The sequence below is a fragment of the Cavia porcellus genome, unplaced genomic scaffold (genome assembly GCF_034190915.1).
Source record: "Cavia porcellus strain 051 isolate PalLab524CR breed Dunkin Hartley unplaced genomic scaffold, mCavPor4.1 scaffold_22, whole genome shotgun sequence".
NCBI lineage: Eukaryota > Metazoa > Chordata > Mammalia > Rodentia > Caviidae > Cavia > Cavia porcellus.
The window spans coordinates 18652462-18674238 of record NW_026947505.1 but is presented as its reverse complement, the minus strand read 5'-3'; the positions used below and the strand labels follow the sequence as shown (position 1 = coordinate 18674238).

The 21777-nt window shown below is 40.6% G+C and overlaps 1 non-coding gene across 1 annotated transcript; it reads left to right on the top strand.

Annotated features, from left to right (window-relative positions):
- Positions 1–852: 852 nt before the first annotated feature.
- LOC111756375 (small Cajal body-specific RNA 2) lies at positions 853–1234 on the top strand. The gene has a single exon (XR_002790863.2). It is a non-coding gene; the product is annotated as a small Cajal body-specific RNA 2 (non-coding RNA).
- The last annotated feature ends 20543 nt before the right edge of the window (positions 1235–21777 follow it).

The window sequence follows — 21777 nt, the reverse complement described above, 5'->3', positions numbered from 1 at the left end:
ACATGCATTTGACTCAGGATTTGACTCAGGATGTGATTTAGAACTACGAGATTAAACTCTACTGTCTCAAATTTTCAAGTCCTCACAGTTATGCCCATCCTGTGACCTCCATTTGCTTGGTGTGAGTACATTCTTTCATTGGACCTGTACAAAGAGGCCTTGGAAAACAGAGATACTTGTAAGGGACTGTTATCAACCAATGATAGCCAAAGGTTACCACGTAGAAGACACGAGGGCTCCAGTTCTGTGATCTTGAAACCATCCCTGGAACGGACACTAACCACATGAAGTACATTTCCAGCTTTCAGCCCCGAGGGTTGCTGATACGAATTAGACCGTGTATCACAGTCTTTCTTTTCAATGAATAAAGTTGACAACTGGAGATTACTGAACTCTTGCTCTGAAAGCTCGGGCCACAGTGACACCTTTCTGATTCCTGTTCCTACTACTATTTTTAACACTATCCATGCACTGCATATTTTCTAGCAATTAACCTTCCCCCTACTTCTGCATGACCCAAAAATCTTACTCTCAGCCCCCCCCCCCCCTTAAGGTCACCTCCTTCACGAAACCTTTTCTAAATCTTTTCAACAGAATGTAATGTCCTTTTTCTCCGACCTCTCACAGTGTCTTGCAATTTACCCTGTGAAGTTTATGTGTTTAATTTATTCTATGGGGCAAACTCTTTTGTAGCTTCCTTGAAGGCATAGTTTTCTTTTTCTAGTTTGTGTTTTGTTTCAGCGAATAGATTGATAAGCAAATAGATATTCGACACCCTAATATTTTATTTTTACCTGCATTAAATTGCAGAGACCACAAGCAGCCAGGAAGAAAAGGTTTTTAAGACAGAAAATATTTTGAGGGGAGAGCAGCCGAGCACAGGACGCCAGCGAGCAGAGCGCACGGTGGACCGATGCATGTGGGTCGATTATATGAATCAACTTGCGAGCAGCCCTTGAGGCTCCCAGGTCTGCGAGGCTCCTGGCTATACCTGCGTTCTATTTGATCAAGGCTAACCCTTGCCCTGCTTTGTTGCTCTGAAATGAAAAGCTCCCCTCCTGAGAGCCCCGATATCCTCAGGGCTTTGTGTGGCTAGACTGAGTGGGGGTAGGCTGAGCTCTGGGTTGCTGAGCAGGTCCTGTTGGCCCAGTGGTCAAAAGTACTGTGACTCCATCAGATAGACCAGGCCGGGCCTGCCTCCGGGTTGCTGATTATCTGGGCGATTCTGATCCTAAAAAAAAAAAAAAAAAAAAAAAAAAAAAAAAAAAATGTAGATTAAAATCGGAGGTTTGTTAACTGCCACTCTTGTCTCAATGGCTTGCTGCCGGGCTGGGCTAGGTCAGTAGCTCGGCTTGCAACGCTTAGCACTGTGCATGATCCTGGGCTTTCTCCTAACATTACAGAACAAAACAAAGACAATGTTGTATATATATTTTTAATTTTAAGGAGAATAAAACCAAGCAGAACAAAACAGAACAAAGCCAACCAAAACAAAGCAATGTAAGTGACACAGGACTCTAAAACAATAGGAAATCAGTAATGGTCACCATAATGACTTTTGATGTCATCAAAACAGCTGCAGATACTTTCAGACATAGTAAAAATCAAACAATATAGGACAGAATAGAACCAATAAAAACAAAACAATGAATGCAATAAAAGACTTCAAACAAGTCAATAGTAAATTCAAAATGGTTACCATGATATATCTTGTTATCTTTGAAATAACTGCCTTTGCCATCAGATATAACAAAATAAAAAACACAATAAAATTCAACCCAAAAAAATAATAAAAATGATACAGGACTTCAGAACAAGATAACAGGGAATTAACAATGGCTAACACCTTCAGAAGGAGGTCCCCCTAGATGCCACACTGCATAAAAGGAAACAAGAAGGAAGGAGAAACATGTGTTTCTCCAGGTTAGCGCTATATTTTTTATCTAACTCATTTGCTTACTCTTGTCTTCCAAGAGTAAGACATGTCCTGTATTCAACAATTTGATCTTTGATAAAGGGGCTAAAAGCTTATTATGGAGGAAAAACAGCCTGTTAAACAAGTGGTGCTGGGAAAATGGATTGTCTTTTTGTAGGAGATTGAAACCAGGCCCTTATCTCTCACTCAAATGGATCAAAACTCAAATGGATCAAAGACCTAATCATTAAAACAGAAATATTAAACCTCCGGGAAGACAAAATAGATAAAACACTTGAAGCCTTCAGTGTAGAGAAGGATTTCCTAAACAGAACAGAATCACACACGAATGGATGTATCAGACTAAGACTGTGATTGTATCAGACTAAAAAGCTTCTGCAGAGCATAGCAATCCATCAGTAGAGTGAAGAGACAACCTACAGAATGGGAAAATATTTTACCAGGTATCCCCAGAAGATTAATATCCAGAATACCCAGAACTTAAAAAACATTAATGACCCAGCCAGAAATGGGCAAGAGACATGAACAGACACTTCACAGAGGAAGATGGTCAATGGTCAATACAGATGGTCAATGATACATGAAAAATGTTCAACATCTCTGGCTACTAGAGAAATGCAAATGAAAACAATACCAAGATTCTACCTCGGTCCAGAAAGAGTGGCCATCATTAGGAAATCAAGCAGTAACAAATGCTAGCATGATTGTAGCAAATAAGGGATCTTCCTGCATTGCTGATGGGAATGCAGCCTAGTTGCAAACATTATGGAAATCAGTATGGAGATTTCTCAAAGAACAGATTAGAAATTCCTTCCAACCCAGCTATCCCCCTGCCAAATATCTTCTTCAAAGAACTTAGATCATCATAGTACAGCAATCCTTGGATACCAGTGTTTATAGCAGCACAATTTGGAACAACTAAATCCTGGGAGCAGCCTGAATACCCATCCACAGAGGCTGGGATAAACAAACTATGGTATCTATATACAATGGAATACTACTCAACTGTAAAGAAAGACAAACATGAGACATTTGTAGGAAACATCATCAACTGGAAAATATAATGATAAGTGAAATAAATCAGACACAAAAGTTTCAATACTATGTGGTATCTCTCATTTGAGTGAGGCAAAATAAAACAAAGCGAATGATATAGGACAGATAGAAAGGGACATGGGAACAGATCTCCTTCAGTAGGGAAAGGGCCCAGTGGAACTTGGAGAGGGTTGAGGAGGAGGGGAAGGAGAAATGAGAGGAGTAAAGGTGTACTATATACACGGTACTAACTCCAATCAACCTAAACATTATAGCCTTATGAAGTGCTAAGACAAATAATGAGAACAAAAATGGTGGTAGGGGAACCAGAGGGTGAGGGAGTAGGAGGAGGAAAGGGGAAGGGGTTAGACAACATCTGTAATATTTCCATGTATCCATTCCCCAAGATGATTGCCCTGAAATGCAAGCCACTGCCTGAAATGCAAGCATGTACTAATAAAATAAAATAAACATTTAAAAATAGGTCATGTCCCAATTGGCCAGAGAAGGACATGTTTACTTCAAAATATGCATACAGTGTCATACAACTTGGAAATTAGATTTGAAATATATAGTTGTATTTTTTATGCCACAATCAAAGAGACTAAATCTGAGAGAATACCAAAATATTTGAGGGCTCTGTGTGTGTGTGTGTGTGTGTGTGTGTGTGTGTGTGTGTGAGAGAGAGAGAGAGAGAGAGAGAGAGCGTTAGCCAACTCAAGCTTACCTTTAACTGCCCTTCATGTAGACCAATGTCATGGTAATTATTCTTTGCGCAGATAAAATATTTCTTTCCCAAATTGCACCTGAGAATATATTTTGGGTTCTATTGGCTGTACTGAAAAGTCATAAAGATATTTATGATTATCTTCAGAATAGTTAAAAGTTTAGAGCTCCAGGGAAATCTAGGTATAGATTCTTTTGGAATAGCTGAGGCAGTGGAAATTACTGTGAGGTTAATAGGGACAAGGGAATAGCTCGGAGTGGGGGGTTGACTCTTCCCATTTAATGACAAAGTTAACCAAGGTCTAGTTTAGAGCACTCTAATCTTCCTAAGTGGTGCACAGCAAAAAATCTGGAGGAAGGGAGGAATGGAGGAAGGAATGAAAGGAGGGAGAGAGGGTGGACGAATTCTGTCTGAATACAGACCAAGGGAAGCAATTGGCTCTGGTGGTACCAGGCCTGCCAAACATCCAGTAAGATTGTATCACAGAGCCAGAGTCAGCAATAAAAGAAAATAAAGCCAACTGACTAAATCAAGGTCAGATATGACATTGGTCCTGAATCAACATGAATATTCACAGGTTCAAAGTCCTATAGCCAAGCATGCATGCAGGTGCATTACTGCGGGGCCCTCTTTCCCTCTCTCTTTTTCATCTCCTTCCTTCTTGTTTCCTTTTTTTTTTGCTTCCTCTCCTCCTTTTTCTCTACCCTCCCTGCTTCTTTCCATTCCCTTAACTCCTTTTTCTTTTTATAAGAACAATCTCTATCGCATGCACCCTTTGAAGCATTTATTACATTGATGAGTAACATGTGTTCCCAAGCAGAGTTCTCAGACTGTGTGCCGAGGACCTAGGTTAGTGTTTGTTTTTATTTACTCTATCCTGCATACTCATCTGCAGGGCATTAGTTGTTTACAACCTAAAATGTGAATCAAATGCCGAGCACATGGCCTGTGCTGTTGAAAGTTATGAGCTTTCAGGCAGAACACTAGCCCTGCCCTCCAAGCTGGAATAGCTGTCCTGACCCATGTAATGTGTGCCACTCAGCAGAGGTTACTTGTAATCATGGTGCCAAGCAACTCGGATGATGGCCGCACATAGACTGACGGATAAAACAGAGACATCTGGAATGAAACTTCAAGTAAAAAGAATAATTTTTCTTGCAGGATAAATGAATCATTGTTATCATAAGTAACGTTAGGGTGAAATTTTTCAGATTATACAAAATATACTAAGCTACTGTTGTAATAATGTGAACAATGATATTAAAGCCATTTGGAAGGAATGCAAGACCAGGCTTAAAATACATTGTAGTTTAAGTTAAACTTCATGACAGCTGAATAAGGGATTTTTTATTACCTTTTAATGAGCTAATTTTCCCCCCAATTTTAATAGTGACCAGAGGTCAACCCTGGTGGGTGGCACAGAGTGGATCTGTAGGAAACCCTTATGAATCATCCTTATGTTAAAGTACAAGGCAAAGGCATTCAATAAAAAATGTCTTTCAAAATATGAGAGAATCAAATATTCACAGAATATCCTGGATGCTTTACAAAAGAGAAAACTAATGTGAGGTGTTTTTTTTTGTGGATAAAGCTTGGATAAAATAGGAAGTTATTTCTTAAAGAATACCAAACCATGTTGACTAATCCCCATGTTGATGTAGATACAAGCGTCCATTATTGGCTGTTGGTCTTTCTGTCGTATTCTCATATTTTGGAAAATGTGAATTATGTATGTGTTGAACCTGAAGGGTCAAGGGTAGAAAGGTGGGGCATTTCTGAAAGTTTAGTCTAGAGAGATTGAAACAAAGCAAGTATAATCCTAAATCCAGCACAGAATTTGAAATGTTGGTACCTGGTGTTGGTGGCCTCTCAGATCTTGGGTCCCATCTTTAAGTCTGAAGTAGAAGTTCGATGGGGATTTACAAGTGCTCCTGGTAAGATGGTAATGACAGTAAAATATTAATTGGTGCAATCCTTTGAATAGCAAATTTCTGTTCCAAATCAACCAGCCCTAACGTACTACTTTCTGTATACCAGGAACTACACTAAGTCATTTACATTATTTACTGTATAACAGAAATCTTAGGAGTATTAATTTTTCACTTAATATTTCTATATTGGGAAGTTATACTGACATCAACAACTACATAAATAATGGTAAAGGAACATGTTCGACCCAGCATTATTTATATATATAGTACAAATTTTAAAACCTATCTGGTAGTAAAGGATGTTTAGGTAAAGTTACATGACAGGGTGTCATACACACATTGAAACTGTGTTTGGGAAGAATGCCTAATAAGATGGGAAAATGATTTGCAAGATTTTGAGTAACTAAGTGTTTACAGTATTAAGCAGAACATGAAATAAGATGCAAAACAACATGAAGAAAGTAACTTCAATGTCACAACAGATGATACACTATTTTTTTAAAAAAGACTTAGGTGGTAATATCTCAGTGATGGAAAATCTGAATAATTTTAAGCTTTAAACATGTACTTCCTAAGTCTTCTACACTATGTGGGTACTAAGATTATATTTAGAAAAGTGAACTTGAAATATTTTTTCTTGGCTCAATGTAACCACAGTTTTTCTACAGGAAGAGATCTTTCACATGGCTCCCTGCCCAACTACCTTATCAATGGGATACTTTGCTCATGTGGACATTTTTCTGTGCTGATGCTTGGTATTCAGGTAGAGTGACTTTCTCCTAGCCTTTGAAGCATTTAGTTTACTTTCTTCTCAGGAAACCAGCCCTCTGCCACAGCCCTCCCTTTGGTGAAGATGTCCTTAGGGTGAGGTGATAAATTGTTCCCCTAGGCTTTTAGCTGATCAGACACTTTGACTGGTTCATGCTTTTCTAGTGGAACCTCCACTGATGTAGTGAATGTCCCAGAGGTGGTGATGTTTAGGGCTGGTAAGAGGGTATATCTGCCAGTATTCAGCTCTTAGAAGGTTGCTGCATCTTGTGACACCACTGTCTGCTTCCAGTGAGATCATCACAGGCCAGGAAGAATGTAGTAATGTTCTCCAAAAAGTCCATAGAATTCCTGGGTAAATGAAAGAAGTGATTTGGGAATTAAGGGTGCATTTCTGTCAGAGATCTTCAAGGTTCACAAAATATTTGATAAAGATAAGCACGCCGGGGGAGGATATGCAAAGATAGCTTTTGCTGTAATATTTTTATTAATCAGAAGGACAGATACAGTTTTTCAGGGAATAGGTAGAAGATGAGGAAAAGCACGTGAAGGGAGCCGAGAAATAATTCTGAGCTGGGAAAAATTGAAGCATAAGGGCTTGACTTCAAGTAGATATTCAAGATTAATAAATAAAAGGAAGATAAATCTAGTGCACTGTGGTATAAATGGATATGCCAGTACTTAATATCAATGTTTCAGCAAAAGAGACAATAAATTATTTCTACTGAGTCCAAAGAGGTCTGTATGTAAAGACCCAGCTCTTCTTTTTCTGACCATAGTAGTTGGACCTTATATGTGTCATTTTATCTGGAAAAACAAAAGGTCTTAAATGCGATTAATTTAAAATATTTTGTAATGAAACGATTACCTTACATAACTTGAGTGGCCTCTACCATCACAGGCATCCTCTAAAGTAGAAATAGAGAGGATGACCTGCAGACACCTGGAGCAGGCAAACATGGGGGAAGCATCACGACACAAGGGCAAGGACTTCAGGGATGTGGTCACAGCTTGGAGTCCCAGCAGGTGGAAGCTTCCAGGCAGAGCCCAGAGCCTTTGAGGGAGTGCAGCTCCATGTCACCTTGTCTGTGGACTTCTGGCTTTCAGAGCTGTGATGGAATGCATTACTATTATTTTATACTACTATATTTGTGGTACTTTGGTATCGCCATCCTAGGAAATGAGTACAGCTCATTAAAACAGCTCTGCCATTGGAGAACGCCTTTGTTCTGCTTGGTTGGGCGGAAGTTTTCCTGCACCACCACCTGCCTGTGTGGTGAGGAGAAGTCACCTCAGTTTGGAAGAGCAGGTTGGGAGGGTGGTGGGTGCTGAGGAGCAGCGTGGTTACAGGCACATTTGTTATTTTAAGGACATTGGGGGAAGAAGAGGGGTGCTTGGAGTGGGGGGATGTCCCCTTCCTGAGCACCCTAATCTTTTAGTTGAAATATCAGAGCTAGGCATCTAGCTGAAATGAAATTTTCTGGCTACAACACCTTGCGCGATCTGGAGAGTCAGATACTTTGTAGTGTTTCTACCCAAATTCTAAATTGTTCTTCAGAGTCACATGATGAATATATAGTATTTATTTTATACTTTGTTCCCACGGAAATCTTTAGAAAACAAATTTTCCGACTAAGTTTTTGAACCTGAAGAATAATTGCTTTTTAAAGAAGAGTTTTAAATCATTTCTGAAGAACAAATTACTACTTGAAAATTCAAAAGAAAGCACCCCGAAAGCACTATTTCCCTCAAAACTATCTTGTGGATCCCAGCCTCAGTAAATTTACATTAGACAGACAAAGGGGAGACTTTTTCACATCACACAAAGGCAACATTATGGGGCTGTCAGGCCTTAGCGCCACGATGTGCAGAGATGTGGGCCAGGAGATAATTCAGGGAACCAGCCACAGCTGCAGTCTCGGGGAGCCCTCCCTCCGCTCGCTGAAACCCCAAACGCTTATCACCAAAGTAAGAGAAATGTGATAACCACCTGGCAGTGCCAGCCAGACTTATTCTTACTAGAACAAGAAAGAGATCGACATATTCTTAGAACCATCAAAAGGGAAATGCAGGGGCCTGCTTTTCAGCCATGGTCAGATAGTGTGAGAGGTCCAGATAAGCTGCTTGTTGGTGTGCATAAAATCAAGCTGAGAAAGAAAAGAAAAGATGGAAAAGAATGAGGTATTTATTTACTGTGGACCAAGGAAACCGATCCTTTCTGTAAAACAAGGAAGGGAGGACTCTGCCAGGGGTTTAACTGTGCAGAGCAGGGATTTTTGTCTAGAAGACACCAAGTGAGTAGTTGCCATAAGAGGAACCAAAGGGGACAGTGCTCTGTGATGTCAGTTATCACCAGAGAACAGACTACACAAATAAATGTTGAAGTTTCCTATCACAAATGTTATACAGTTCATTATCAAAACAAAATAAACAGGAGCTGTAATAAAGGCCACATTTTCGTAGAGATCCACTTCCTGGAGTCAGCCAAAGTTAGTAGCTTGAGGTGCAAAATCCCCCAAGTAAAGGCTGGTAGGTTGGCAGGTGTTTCTTAATCCAATTCCTTACTGACAGTGGATGGAAATAAGGAGCAAACGAGGCTGCCGGGTTGCTGGCCAGACAAGGGGTTGGCACTCATCTCACCTATAAATACAAACACTTTTATTTACCTCTCTTTCTTTGCAGCTGCAAGGGATACCTATCTCAGGCATTTGGAGTCAGTGGTCCAGTTCATTAGATCACTTGCTGATTATAGCTTTTGTCGGGGTCGCTCCCGGCCGGCAGGAAAGACACACGACAAAGTCTGGCGGTGTGCAACCTTGTCTTTGTCTCCGCGTGGGCCCCGCGAGGCCTCCTCTCTGCCACCAGCCCTTTCTCGCCGGTGGACTTTCTCTATCTCTCTCTCTGCTTCCTCTGTGCTTCTCTCTCGTGGCGGGAGAGGCATTTACTTTTATAGGGTAACAGTGGCCAATCAGTTCAAAGCGCGCGATGCGGGCTGATTGGCTAACATCAGTTGTTGCTAGGCAGACTATCTTACAGAGCGGGTTGTTTAAGTCGCCAGCGCAATCAGGGGGCAGGAAGCAGGCGCCAACTTGACTCACTCGATGGGAGGGGCAATCTAGCTCAGGCTCCGCTCCCACCCACAGGCCCTACGTCCGCCAAGTAAGGCGACCGGTGTCGGCGGCTCCCAACATCTCCCCCTATTTTATTTACTTTGAATGAATGTATGCATCGCAGCCCGCCCTGGATCGAGTGCAGAGGCTTATGCCCTGTGTTGAGGCCCACCGTAGGCCCTTGGCTTGGACCCTGGTCGGCCGCCCCTGGGTCCGCCAAGGCCTTGAGACCCTCGTCCTTTTTCCAGGGCCAGGAGTGAACTGGACGGAACCTGGATGCACATAGGCATGCACTCATGCCCCTCCGTGTGATCCCCTCGGAGAGACATCTAGATCTGGGCAGATTCTAGTAATCCAGCGGCTTTCGTGCAGTATGGGGTAGGGCCTGGCTTAGGTCGAGTCGTGCTGGGGAGGCACGCTCTTACCCGTCATTGACTCACCTACCCTGCTGTGTAGTGTCAATAGGGAAGGAGTGCGGAAGACCCGCCACATCTAGACCCGGTCGTAGGCCAGTCGAGCGAGCCATGCGTAAGCCTGGGGGTCATTGTGCCCATCACGGGCTGCTGCCAGGGCTGCATGGGCAACCAGGCGTACTTGACGCCGGGCCGCCGCAAGGCGCCCATTAATAAATGATGTGACCCATCGGAGCAAGCATGGTCCTATAAGTAAGAGCAGAAGCAAGGAGCACAGGGGACCTAACAATGGTAAAACATAGGGGAGCAAGCCATTCCAGGCTCCCCAAAAAGGGATTGTCCTGCAGTTCTTTTAGGGCTCATCTTGTTGTTGGGTCTGCGGTTGGCCTCTGGTGGAACAGGCCTGATCTTCAGTCGAGGGACTTGTCGCAACCTCTCTGGGACCCACAGTGGTTCTCGTCCCGATTCCTGCAGAAAAACACAAACCGCGCCTCGGTTCCAGCTAACCACCGGATCCGGGCCCATCCATTGTCATGCCATAGATAACCGCGCCTTTGGAGGCAGGCCTTGGCTTACTCCCCCTTTTTGTTTTTTTTATTTTATTTTTTTTTTTATTTTTGGTCTTTTTCGTTTTTTTTTTTTTTTTTTTTTTTTTTTTTATCGGTGCCAGGGATCGAACTCGCGATTGCCTGCTTACAAGGCAGGCGCTTATGCCGCTAAGCTAAATCCCCAGCCCCCGTTTCCTCAACCGGCGTTTTTCTCAGCCTGCTCGGCAGAGTAGCCGCCCATGAAAATACCGTCCGCCCCGCAGCGCAACGTCATAGGACGGCGGTCGCGACAGAGTGGAACGGGGCGTCACTTCCTGTGCCGGCTGAGAGAAGGGAGGGTTCCCTGTAGCGGCCTCTCGGCGGGGAGCCGCTTTTGGAGAAGAGCTCCAGGGCGGAGCGGATGGCTCTCTATCTCCTCCCCGCGAGGCCTCCTCTCTGCCACCAGCCCTTTCTCGCCGGTGGACTTTCTCTATCTCTCTCTCTGCTTCCTCTGTGCTTCTCTCTCGTGGCGGGAGAGGCATTTACTTTTATAGGGTAACAGTGGCCAATCAGTTCAAAGCGCGCGATGCGGGCTGATTGGCTAACATCAGTTGTTGCTAGGCAGACTATCTTACAGAGCGGGTTGTTTAAGTCGCCAGCGCAATCAGGGGGCAGGAAGCAGGCGCCAACTTGACTCACTCGATGGGAGGGGCAATCTAGCTCAGGCTCCGCTCCCACCCACAGGCCCTACGTCCGCCAAGTAAGGCGACCGGTGTCGGCGGCTCCCAACAAGCTTTAGTCACGCTTTCTCAAATTTCCATTTTCTTCTGGGCTCCTTTGCTGACAGCTACTGTGGCTCTGCTGTTATCACTTTCTAGCTCCACTCCTTGTTCGTGCAGTTTCAAGAATGAATGTAACACATTGAAAGCACCTCTGGTGTTCTGTGCTCTCTTCTGTTGCCTTAGAATCAACTTCTCCCACAATTGCTTGTCACTGATTACATTTTCATCAGTTGGCCACAATGCTTGGTTGGGTATAGATTAGACTGTCATGCCTCTAGATTGCTTGTAGTTCAGAACTTTTTGCTGGACACTTTCTCTTGTCACTTGACACTAAGAAGAGCATGTCAACAGGGAAACTTATCTGGAAGCTGAATATGATGTAACTGATAGACTTAGGTGTCACGTCATGTAGTAGACAGTAGTGTTGCTCGATAGAGCACTGTTTGACTCAGTGCCAGGGGATCCACTGAGTTCACTTTAGCTGTCTGGCTCTTCACAGATCGGTGTGTCATTTGCTAGCATGCTAAAAATGTAGCAAGAGGCTAGGATTATTTTTAGTTTGAAAAGCTTCATTTATTTCTTATAGATTAAGTAGCTCTTTAATGAATAACTCCTTTAATTTGCTCTTGTTTTGAACACATGAAAAGGGGATAAATATTCAGTGATTTGAATGATGGGTTCTATGTAACAATGAAATATTTAAGTGCTCTTACCAGGAACATTAATCAACATAATATTTCTTCTTGACACTTGCAAGTATATTCTAATAAGTTGGAGCAGTCTCTTTAAAAAGAGATAAAATCACAAACATAAAGAGTTTTCATTCTGAACTTTGACACTTAGGTGTAAGCCTTTATTTAGATTGTGCATGGAAATATTTTCCTTACTCATTCCATGAATAGGAATTTTTACTAAATTAGCATTAATTTTGTGAAAAATTTTGAAATAGAAACTTAAATTATAGTCACTGGCAAGAAATGTTTTCCCTGGCAGAAAAGTAGAATTTGTTCACCATCATATAATGCTATCTGATAACAAGTGACATGTTTTTAATAATCCAATGTGATAATTTATAAGTATTTCAATTTTGTTAAGATATTAAATATGATAGGTGAACTACAGTAAAGAAAATTCACCAATCCAGACTTTTCAAAGATTAGCTGTGGGATCCAAGTCAGAGGGGTGGCTATGGAAGAGTATCCTGGTTTGAAAGAAAAAAATTCAGAAAGGTTCATTCATTTAACTGAAGTGTTGAGGTTAGGACTGTGTAATGTCTGTTTCTCCTCCATTTTCCATCAGGAAATGTGTAAACAGGAACAATAAGTGCCTTCAAATAAGGTCTTTCAGTAAATAAAGGTAATGACTCTTCTACTTTTCATAATCACAAGGTTTAAGGAAGATTACCACACAGTGTAAAGCACCAACTGAGGACTTGACCAGAGCTAACATTGACTTGGCTCATGCTCTTGGTGTTTCTTTTTAAGTTTTTCAAGGACTATTTATCCATCCCTTTTCAGGCCATTTTGAATTCACAACATTTTCACTTTATTGGTAGATTTCATTCAACAAATTGAAAGCCACTAGTGATACTACTCAGAGAGGTAGATCTTGATGCAGACATTTTGAGTGTGACCATGATAGAGTCCAGGAGTGAATGTCCAACAAGCCTCCCTGCTGATGTCAGTTGCCAGTAGACATAGAAAATCTTCTCTAGAATTCATCTGGAAGCTCCTGTGCCTCTCAAGACCCCTCAAGAAGTAACTGTGATTGTTTCGGCTGCCTGAAACACTCACTTGGACTGATTTGGAAGCACTCACACAGAATGTCATATCTACCTGTGCATTTCTTGAACTGCTGTCAGGAAATAATTTTTTGTTAGTTTGCTACTATCTTCTTGTTAATGCTTGCTTGTCATTGGAAAAGTAATCTGTAACCAGCTAGTTAAAGGGGTCAGGACCAAGGAATTTAGTGTTTCTCTACTGTGAAGCAGAAGATTAAAAAAAAAAAAGGAAATAAGGATAATAATGATTTTGTAACATTGAAGCTGAATTGTCACTTCGATTGGCTTCAGAGAACCCTAGGGGACTGGTAAACCACATTTAGGGTGAACTTGGGTGGGTCATGGAGATGTGACCCAAAGTATTATGCGTGGGTTGTGGCCCCTTTTTCTCCAGTGGTTTTTCTGAGCTATGTTTACAAAAAAAAGTGACATACGCAGCTGTCCTCTGCCATGTCTTTATGCCAATGGTCCAGCTGACTATGAACCAAGCTCTGTGAAACTCAGATTGACAAAATTTCCTTGGGTTTGCGTGTACTGAGCATTTGGTTCAAGTGGCAGGAAATCTAACACAGAAAAGTGGTACCAGAGATAGTGTTGTTTCTTTGACTCTATCTGTATATGATGGCAATGAGACAGCAGGAGTGAGAAGCCTGCAGCTGTAGTCTTTTTTTGGTTAATTAGGGTTGGAGCCAAGTGACCTCAGCTGTGTCCTTTTCTTGTCCTTTGAGGTGCCTTTAGACTTACAGGCCACTGCAGCCCTCAGCCAAGACCAGGATTCATAGAGGTTCACTTACTATGAATCAGCTTCAAGGGTACTAGACCTAGGACAGACTCACAGATAAACACAGAAAGTCAATTAGTTAACTTTAAGTCCTGCTCAGAGCTACTTCATAGAGGTCTCCATCAAGGTTACGCATTAACTGATCAGGTAGAGAAAATTTCAAGATAGTCTGCGTTCAGACTATGCCTTTGGTATTGCTGGCTGTTAATAGACACATATAAAGTAAAAAATCAGGAGTGAAAAAGAGAACAAGAAGGTTTCAAAACTTAACTTTTGACTCAAAAAAGAAGCACATAAAAATTTAGGTCCAAAAGAGATGTGTTTGCTGAAGGGATTAGCATCATTAAAAAGATACCAATTACTTTTGAACTACAACAAGAAGATGCCTTAAGGGTATTTTAGGAATCAGAAATACTCTACTCATTGAGTGCTCAATAGTGCAGAAGTGCAAACCTTTCATTTAACAGGAAATCTCTTGGGCTCAAGGAGGATTGCATAGCAAAATGGGTAACCTGGATTCATTTCACTTTGTATAGTCCTCCCAGTGCTCAGAGGTTACTGCAGCCATGGCTCAAAGGGGCCTGGCTTCTGCTTTAATGAACAGTAGACCTTGATACTGTTTACTTGATGCTAGTTCTAACTTCATACAGAATGCAAGAGTTGTGGGATCAGGGTGGCTTTCACCCGGATTTCAAAGAAAGACATGGAAGGCCAAGCAAGGAGCCCTTGAGAGGGAAATATGTGAAGCTATGATAATAAAAGCAAAAGTTTAGTGGGGAACCCCCTAAATCAGAGACCTCAGGACTTTGGAATATTTGTTGAAGAAACTTACAGGCCATGAAGTCAGCCCAGCAGAGAGATCACATGGTTTGTAACCAACCAGTGGATAGGGTGGGACCACCCAAGGCTTCCAGAAGTCAGGCCTCGATACTACCCACAGAGCTGCATGACTTAGTGTTGACCCTGCTAGGTTTTGGTCTTGCTTTGATCCTATTTGTTTCTATCATTTTATTCTTCCTTCTGGAATGAAAATATTTACCCCATGCCAAGGTATGTGGGAGTCATATAACTTGTTTTTCAATGCTCCAGGGGCTCACAGCTAACAGACTTTGGAGGAAGGGATTATTAAATCTTTGTTCACATGTAGAATAGTTATATCCCATTAGGTGGAATTTTGACCTTGTTTATTTGGAGATAGGGGATGTGGTTGGATGGAAACTGACCATGAGTCACATTCCACAATGTGACCGTTAATCTGAGTTTTGTCAATTTGATGGACTTTGGAGTTGTGTAGGGGATTCCTGTAGCATATCTGGGTGTATCTGGGTGGCGGGGAGTGTCACTTAGGGTGCTATGTCTAGTACCTGCTTCCTTCCTCTTGTGCTGTCCCTGATCTGAGCTCAGAGACAATGTGAATTGAGCAGCTCTCCTCTTCCACGTCCATGCCTTGCCATTTCTTCCCAGAGCCCACTGACCATGGAGTGAACCTGCTTAATCTATGAGCCAAATAACCTTTATTTTAAAGTTATATATTTCAGGTATTTGGTTACAGAGATGGGAAAGATGACAAACAAATATGTCAGTGCAATCCCGAATCTGGCATAGGCCAAACTTGGTCAACTCAGCATCAATACATACCCTTCTGTCTTCATTTTCACTTTGATACAGACTTCACACTTTCAAATGATATGATGTAACTACACCATAAACAGTCCACACTCTCCCCAGAGTGGTGGGTACCAAGTTCTGTGAATCACTGTGGCTATACCTAGGTGGTGTGATGTTTATTTTCTGGTTCTGATTCAATTTTTCTTAATAGCCTATACTTTATAGATTGAACTAGAAACTTAATCTCTACAAATACACTTTATATTACACAGAAGAGAAAAATTGGCAAAAATTGATTATTACTTGCAAATATATGTCATAAAGCAGGAAAAGAAATAGGCTTATATTTTGCATGCGTTTCTGCAAACTAATAAGAGACCACAAGTACAATTTTACATTTCCTCCTCTATCTATCGTTTTTTGTCTACAGGAGGCACCTTGTCTAATCATGATTCCTTACCTGATGAAATAATGTACATTTTTTTTAAAGGAGTGAAGTTACTAATATCCTTGCCTTGATTGGGTTTCTCTGCTCATTTATGAGTATCTTCCACTGGACACAGAAATATTAGAGGCAGCTCACAGTACTCCTTGAAACTCTCCTCCCTTTTTGTGCAGCAGCAAATCTTTTCCTCCTTAATAATCAGTATTATTCTCTCCAGTTAGTAAAATAAACCCTTTTATGCCTAGAAACTTAGTGGAATGACAAATTCGTGGTGACCAGGCACAAACTTCAAGTTCTGAGGAATCATGGTTAGTTCTACTAGTGGTATCATTTACTCTGCAGAACTTAAATCCCCAAAACGTGCAGACCCAAAAGGTAAAAAAACAGGAAGCAAACATTTTGTGACTGAGCTTTTAAGGATGAGAGAGAGAGAGAGAGAGAGAGAGAGAGAGAGAGAGAGAGAGAGAGACAGAGAGAGAGAGACAGAGAGAGAGAGACAGAGAGACAGAGAGAGAGACAGAGAGACAGAGAGACAGAGAGACAGAAACAGAGACATAAACAGGGGCAGGTCAAGGAGACTTCATGGTAGGAGTACTGGTAGCTCCAGGAGATTCCTGATGGAAAATCTATGTGGGCTTTCTTAAAATCTATAAGGGCTTTTCCCCTTATGCAACTTACCTGTGTTTTCACAACTAATTGAGCTCAGTTTCATATAAGCCAATTAAGTTTGCTAATAGAGAGCCACAAAGTACTCCTGCAATAAAAGCAAACCAATCGAATCCATATTTAATTTATACTGAGATATGCTTCCAAGTATGTAATTTATTGAGTTTTGAAAAATGCATGTACAACACAGTGATCCACAAATACCACTATGGACAACATCAGCTTCATTTAGAAAGTTTTCTGTGTCTCCGTGCATTTTATACCCCACTTTATCCCTGACTCCAGGGCACCCCTTAGCTGCCTGCCACCCCCATGGATAGGTTCTCCTTGTTTCAGATCTAATGTAAATGGAATCATGCAGCGTTTTGTATTTGGCTTAATTTAACTTTATAGTGTTTCTGCTATTCAGTCACGCCATTGCAAATATCAGTAGTTGGTTCTGTTTCTCTGCTGAGTAATATTCCAGTGCATGGACACATGGCAGTTTATTTAGTCAGCAAAATGTTGTATGTAATTGTAAAAGTCTTCCTGTTAACACATGTAATTAATTATTTCCAAATATTTGGGAATGGAATGCATGCTTCACTAATTACATGGTTTCACTTTATAAGTAGATCCCAAACATTATCCAACTGCTGGCAGACTATTCCATCCTTTAAACTATATATGAGTTCTCATTACTTCTAATTTTTGCCAACATTTTTTATTGTCAGATCTGTAACTTCAGGAGTTTCTACTGCTTATTTGTTGTCTTTAATTTGAATTTGCTGCTGATTAATTTTGTCTCCTGTGCTTATTGGTCATTTATTTTTGGTGAAGCAACAACTCCAATTTTTGCTTATTTAAATCTTTTAACTTTTAATTTTTATTTTTATTAGCTCACGTTGGTAGTACACAGTGGCTGCTCTCATTGTGGGGTGATGATACATGTGCACAACATATTCCCTTCTTTTCTCACCTCTTGCCCCCCATCTCCCTTCCCCTCCCTCCATCTCTTGGTTTTCTTGTTGTTATAAAATGCCTTTATATAGTCTAGATCTGGGTCAGATTTGGATATTGTGAATGCTTACTCCCAGAGTATGACTGGTATATTATTTTGTTTCTATAAATGTGTCTTTGACAGGTTGGTCATTTTTAATTTTAATAAATGATACACCAGTTTTTTTCTTTTATTATCATTCTTTCTATGTACTAAGTAAAATAATGCAGAAAAACAATATAAATAATACACTAAGTTCACAAAGACTTCTATATTTTATTCTATAAATGTTCCATTTTTAATTTTTATACTTAGGCTATTATTTATGAGAAATTAATTTATGGGTAATTTAAGGTAGATGCTGTGACTTATTTTTACAGTTTACTTTATCTCTAGAATGACTTAGTTTTTAAAAAAATATCCTCTGCACCCCTGTTTAAAGTGTTTTTTGTTTAACTCTTAAACACCTGGATATCACTGCATTGACTTTTATTATCTTTGTTTATACATTGTGTCATCTCCATGAGTGTTGGGTCAGTTTGACTGATTTGCTTTTCTATTCATTATGAGTCTTATGTTCCTGTTCTGTTTTTATCTTTGTGAACAGACTTTGTGAAATTCACCTTGTTGGGCGCTGGATATTTTCATACTGCTGGGAATGTTTTTGAGCTTTGCTTAGAGACATAGTTAAATTACCTGGAAACAGATTGGTTTTTTAGGTCTTATGTTTTGCATTTAACATTTTATTTTTTACCGGCAGCCAATTTTGTCACAGTACTAAGAAAAACCATTATCAATATTCTACCCAATGTCCTATTATCCACTCTGACCAGAGAGGACAGGAGATGAGCTTGGTGCTGGGGGAATTTTGTAAACCTTCTTCGCTGGTCCTTCTGTGTTCTCCTCTCATTCTCAAAGGATTCCTCACAGAAAAGCACGGAAACTGGAGGGAGGAGGAATCCATTGAGCACCCTCCGTCTGAAATGATGCTCGCGAATGAGGAAGTGACATGTGATGACAGCAGCCAAGCTGTGGGCATGATTTCCCCATTTTTAGAAGCGTCTCCCACATAAGTGAGCATCCTCTATCCTCCACAGTGCCAGAGGCTCCTATGCCTGTGGCCTTTGTGTCTCCTTTGTGCTGGGTGCTGCTTGCCTTTGTGTGATCCACCTTCTTTCTTCCATGGAACTTTGTGGATTTCTTAACCGCAGTCACGGTACTGATGAGGCTAATCAGTTTGGACTTTCCCAAACTACTCCTGTCATTCTCACTAATGAGTAACTCAGTAACTACATGTGGAATTTTCGCCACTTTCACTTTCAGAGATCGATTTCATTATGAGTTATGAGCCTTTACTCTTCATTAGGAACTTTCACTTTTTCCTGTTTAAAAATATTTTTACTGGTGTCTTGTATTATATTTGTAGTAACTCCTTTATTATCTCAATTTTAAAAGTATCATTTAATCAGTTCATATGTTCTAATTTGTTCTCGACTTTTCAATCGTTGTTATATTTCATTGTCTATAACATTTAAATTCTTCTATCACAAAACGATGATCTTTACACCTACTGTTCCTTCTCTCACTTCAGTGCATATGAACAAGTTAATCTTTATCAGAGACCCGAGAGACATTAAACAGGAAACTCTACTTTGTGTTGGATTTCTAGCCATTTATTTTGTATCTTCATTTCTCCTATTTTCTTTCATTCCCAGGAGAGGAAGTGGCCTTAAGCCCCTGGGTCTCATCTTGGCATAGATGTATCACACTGAACCGCTACTCAGGCATGGGTTTACTTTCACATGGGTGGAGGAAATCAGGTGAGTCCTTGAGATTTGTTTTTTTTAGTATAACAAATGAAAAGCTTACTGAAGAAGACAGGAAGGAAGGAGATGCCAGCATTGCTCCCCACCCAGCTTGAAGCAGCCCAGTACCAAGACCCACACATTCTGGTTGGGTGACAGAATGATAGCGACACTCAGGGTTGGAGCTGGAAACCCAGACCCACAATGGCAAAACTCAGCGCAGTGCAAAGCCCTGCTCCTGGCCGGTAGTCCTGGGCTGAGCCCAACAATTACATTAAGCCAAACAGCTCATGGCCAACTTCAAGTCATGTTGAAGCGTTACTGTGTACGTCCTCTTACTGTGTAAATGTGTAATTTGTAAATGACTTTATGTATCAGTTAAAATAAGCATTAAGATAAAAGAAAGAGAGACAAATTGGGAAGTACTGAGTAACCCTTAAGCCTAAAATTAAAAAGAACAAAAGAGAAGAAGCAATCACTTGGTTGATACCTAGTGTCATGGTTTGTGTTGGTGGCCGCCAGGCCTCATGCATTTGCATTGTGCATTTGTGATTGGTTCATTGTCTTGCACTCGGTGAATGCTACACTGGCCTAGGGGTGGAGCCAGGATGTGATGTAATGTCAAGAAGAAGGTGTGCCTCACTCTCTCTTGCCAGTTTCTGCCTGTTTGCAGCCACCATGAACTGCGGCCCAGCCATGCCACTCTGCCTTGGAGCCAACTAGTATTGCCTGAAACCTCCCAAAACAGTAAGAAATAAACCTTTCCTTTCCCAACTTTGGGCATCAGGTATTTTGTCTCAGTGACCAATAAAAGGTAACTAAGATACCTAGCACCATGTGCGATATTAAGTATTGTACAAGTTTGTTTATTTCATTGGTACTGTGATGTGTGCTACCAGAAATCATTATGGCTTATTGTAAACTGAAAGACACTGACCAGCTCTGGCTGATAAGGAATGAGTTTTTGCGAAAGAGCAATAAAGTACTTTTGTGGATATTTTAAAAGTTGGATGATTCAAATGGCAGACTTGTTCAGCATGCAAGCATTTTTTAAAGCTGCATTATAATTATCTGTAACAATAAGCTACAGACATACAAAAGTGTATGAATTTCCATTTCTGAATTCTTTTCCTTCAAATTAATTTTCTTCTTGAAATAACTGTTAGTCTTGTGACTAAAATTCAGAGAATAGTACGATTGTCTAGCTTTGTGGGAAGGACACAGTGAATGGAAAGAATTATCATGCCTAAGAAATCTACCATTCTAAGGGAAACAGTTTTAAATATCAAATAAATGACGCTGGTTATACACATTTCCTTAGAACATGTCAGTTCGGCTTCTCTTCTGTAGCTCAGACTTTTTACCCAAACTTTAGATACAAGGGCGAAAATGAAGGTGGAAGACTTGATGGGATTCCAAGCATGAGCTAAGCACCTTGTCCAACTGGAGATGCTCACCACCTTCAGCTGCATCCTTTTCCTTAGCACCGAGTCTGTGTCTCACACAGCATCAGTCTACTATGTGTTTATATCTTATTCTTCACCAGAAGAGGGTTTTTCTTTGAATCAAGGTCATGATTTTGAGATTATTGCACAGGTTTCAGGGAGTCAATGAGAACCCCAACACCATGCATAACTGTGTATCTGTGTTTTTCTTTGTGGGGGGTGGTTCGGGGGAAAGTGAATTCACAGCATTTAGTAGCTTTAAGAGAAAACAGTAAGTAAAAATTGTTAGGTAGTCTGTTCAAAATTGCTGCCTTGCCTGAAATATCCAGCCCATATTGATCTCAAGCTGGAAGCAGTTCTGAGGAGCTTAGGGCACTTAGATATAAACTGGTTCAAATTGCCACTTACTAGTCTGAAAGCCAAATGTCTTCCCTTACTGTGCAGGTGAAAAAGCTCCTGGAGGCTGGCTGGCTGCTGCCTTTGCTCCTGTTTTTAGTACTGGGGCTCTGCTGAAAAGATAATTAAGTAACTGTTTTAAATAAATAATGTAAACCTGATAACAAACCTAACACACACATTGCTCTGTAAGATCATTACAACTTGAATTTGGGGACTAAAATTCATGTGCCATCATAAATTTCTACATTTTATAATTTATAAGTAGAGGTAATAATTCTTCATGAAAGATTTTTTATGTATAAAAGCAAAGATGAAAACATTTAGTTTAATGAACAGTACATGTATTTCATTTTTTTAATTTTTTTGTATTTCATTTTTTGTTACCCATAATATCATTGTATTATTTTGGAGGCTTTGTAAATGTCACTATATTTTCCAATGATGCATAGTTAAAATATGGTCAGGTTAGTAAATGAAATAATATTATTTAAATACTTAGTATTTAATAGACCAAATATGAATAATACCCTCCCACAGATCACTATTTTCTAATTGCAAAATTTGTAAATAAGTTATGTTCATAACTTCATGGCAAGAGGGGGGAAGTTTGCAGTTAAAATTAAGGTTGCTAATCAATCGG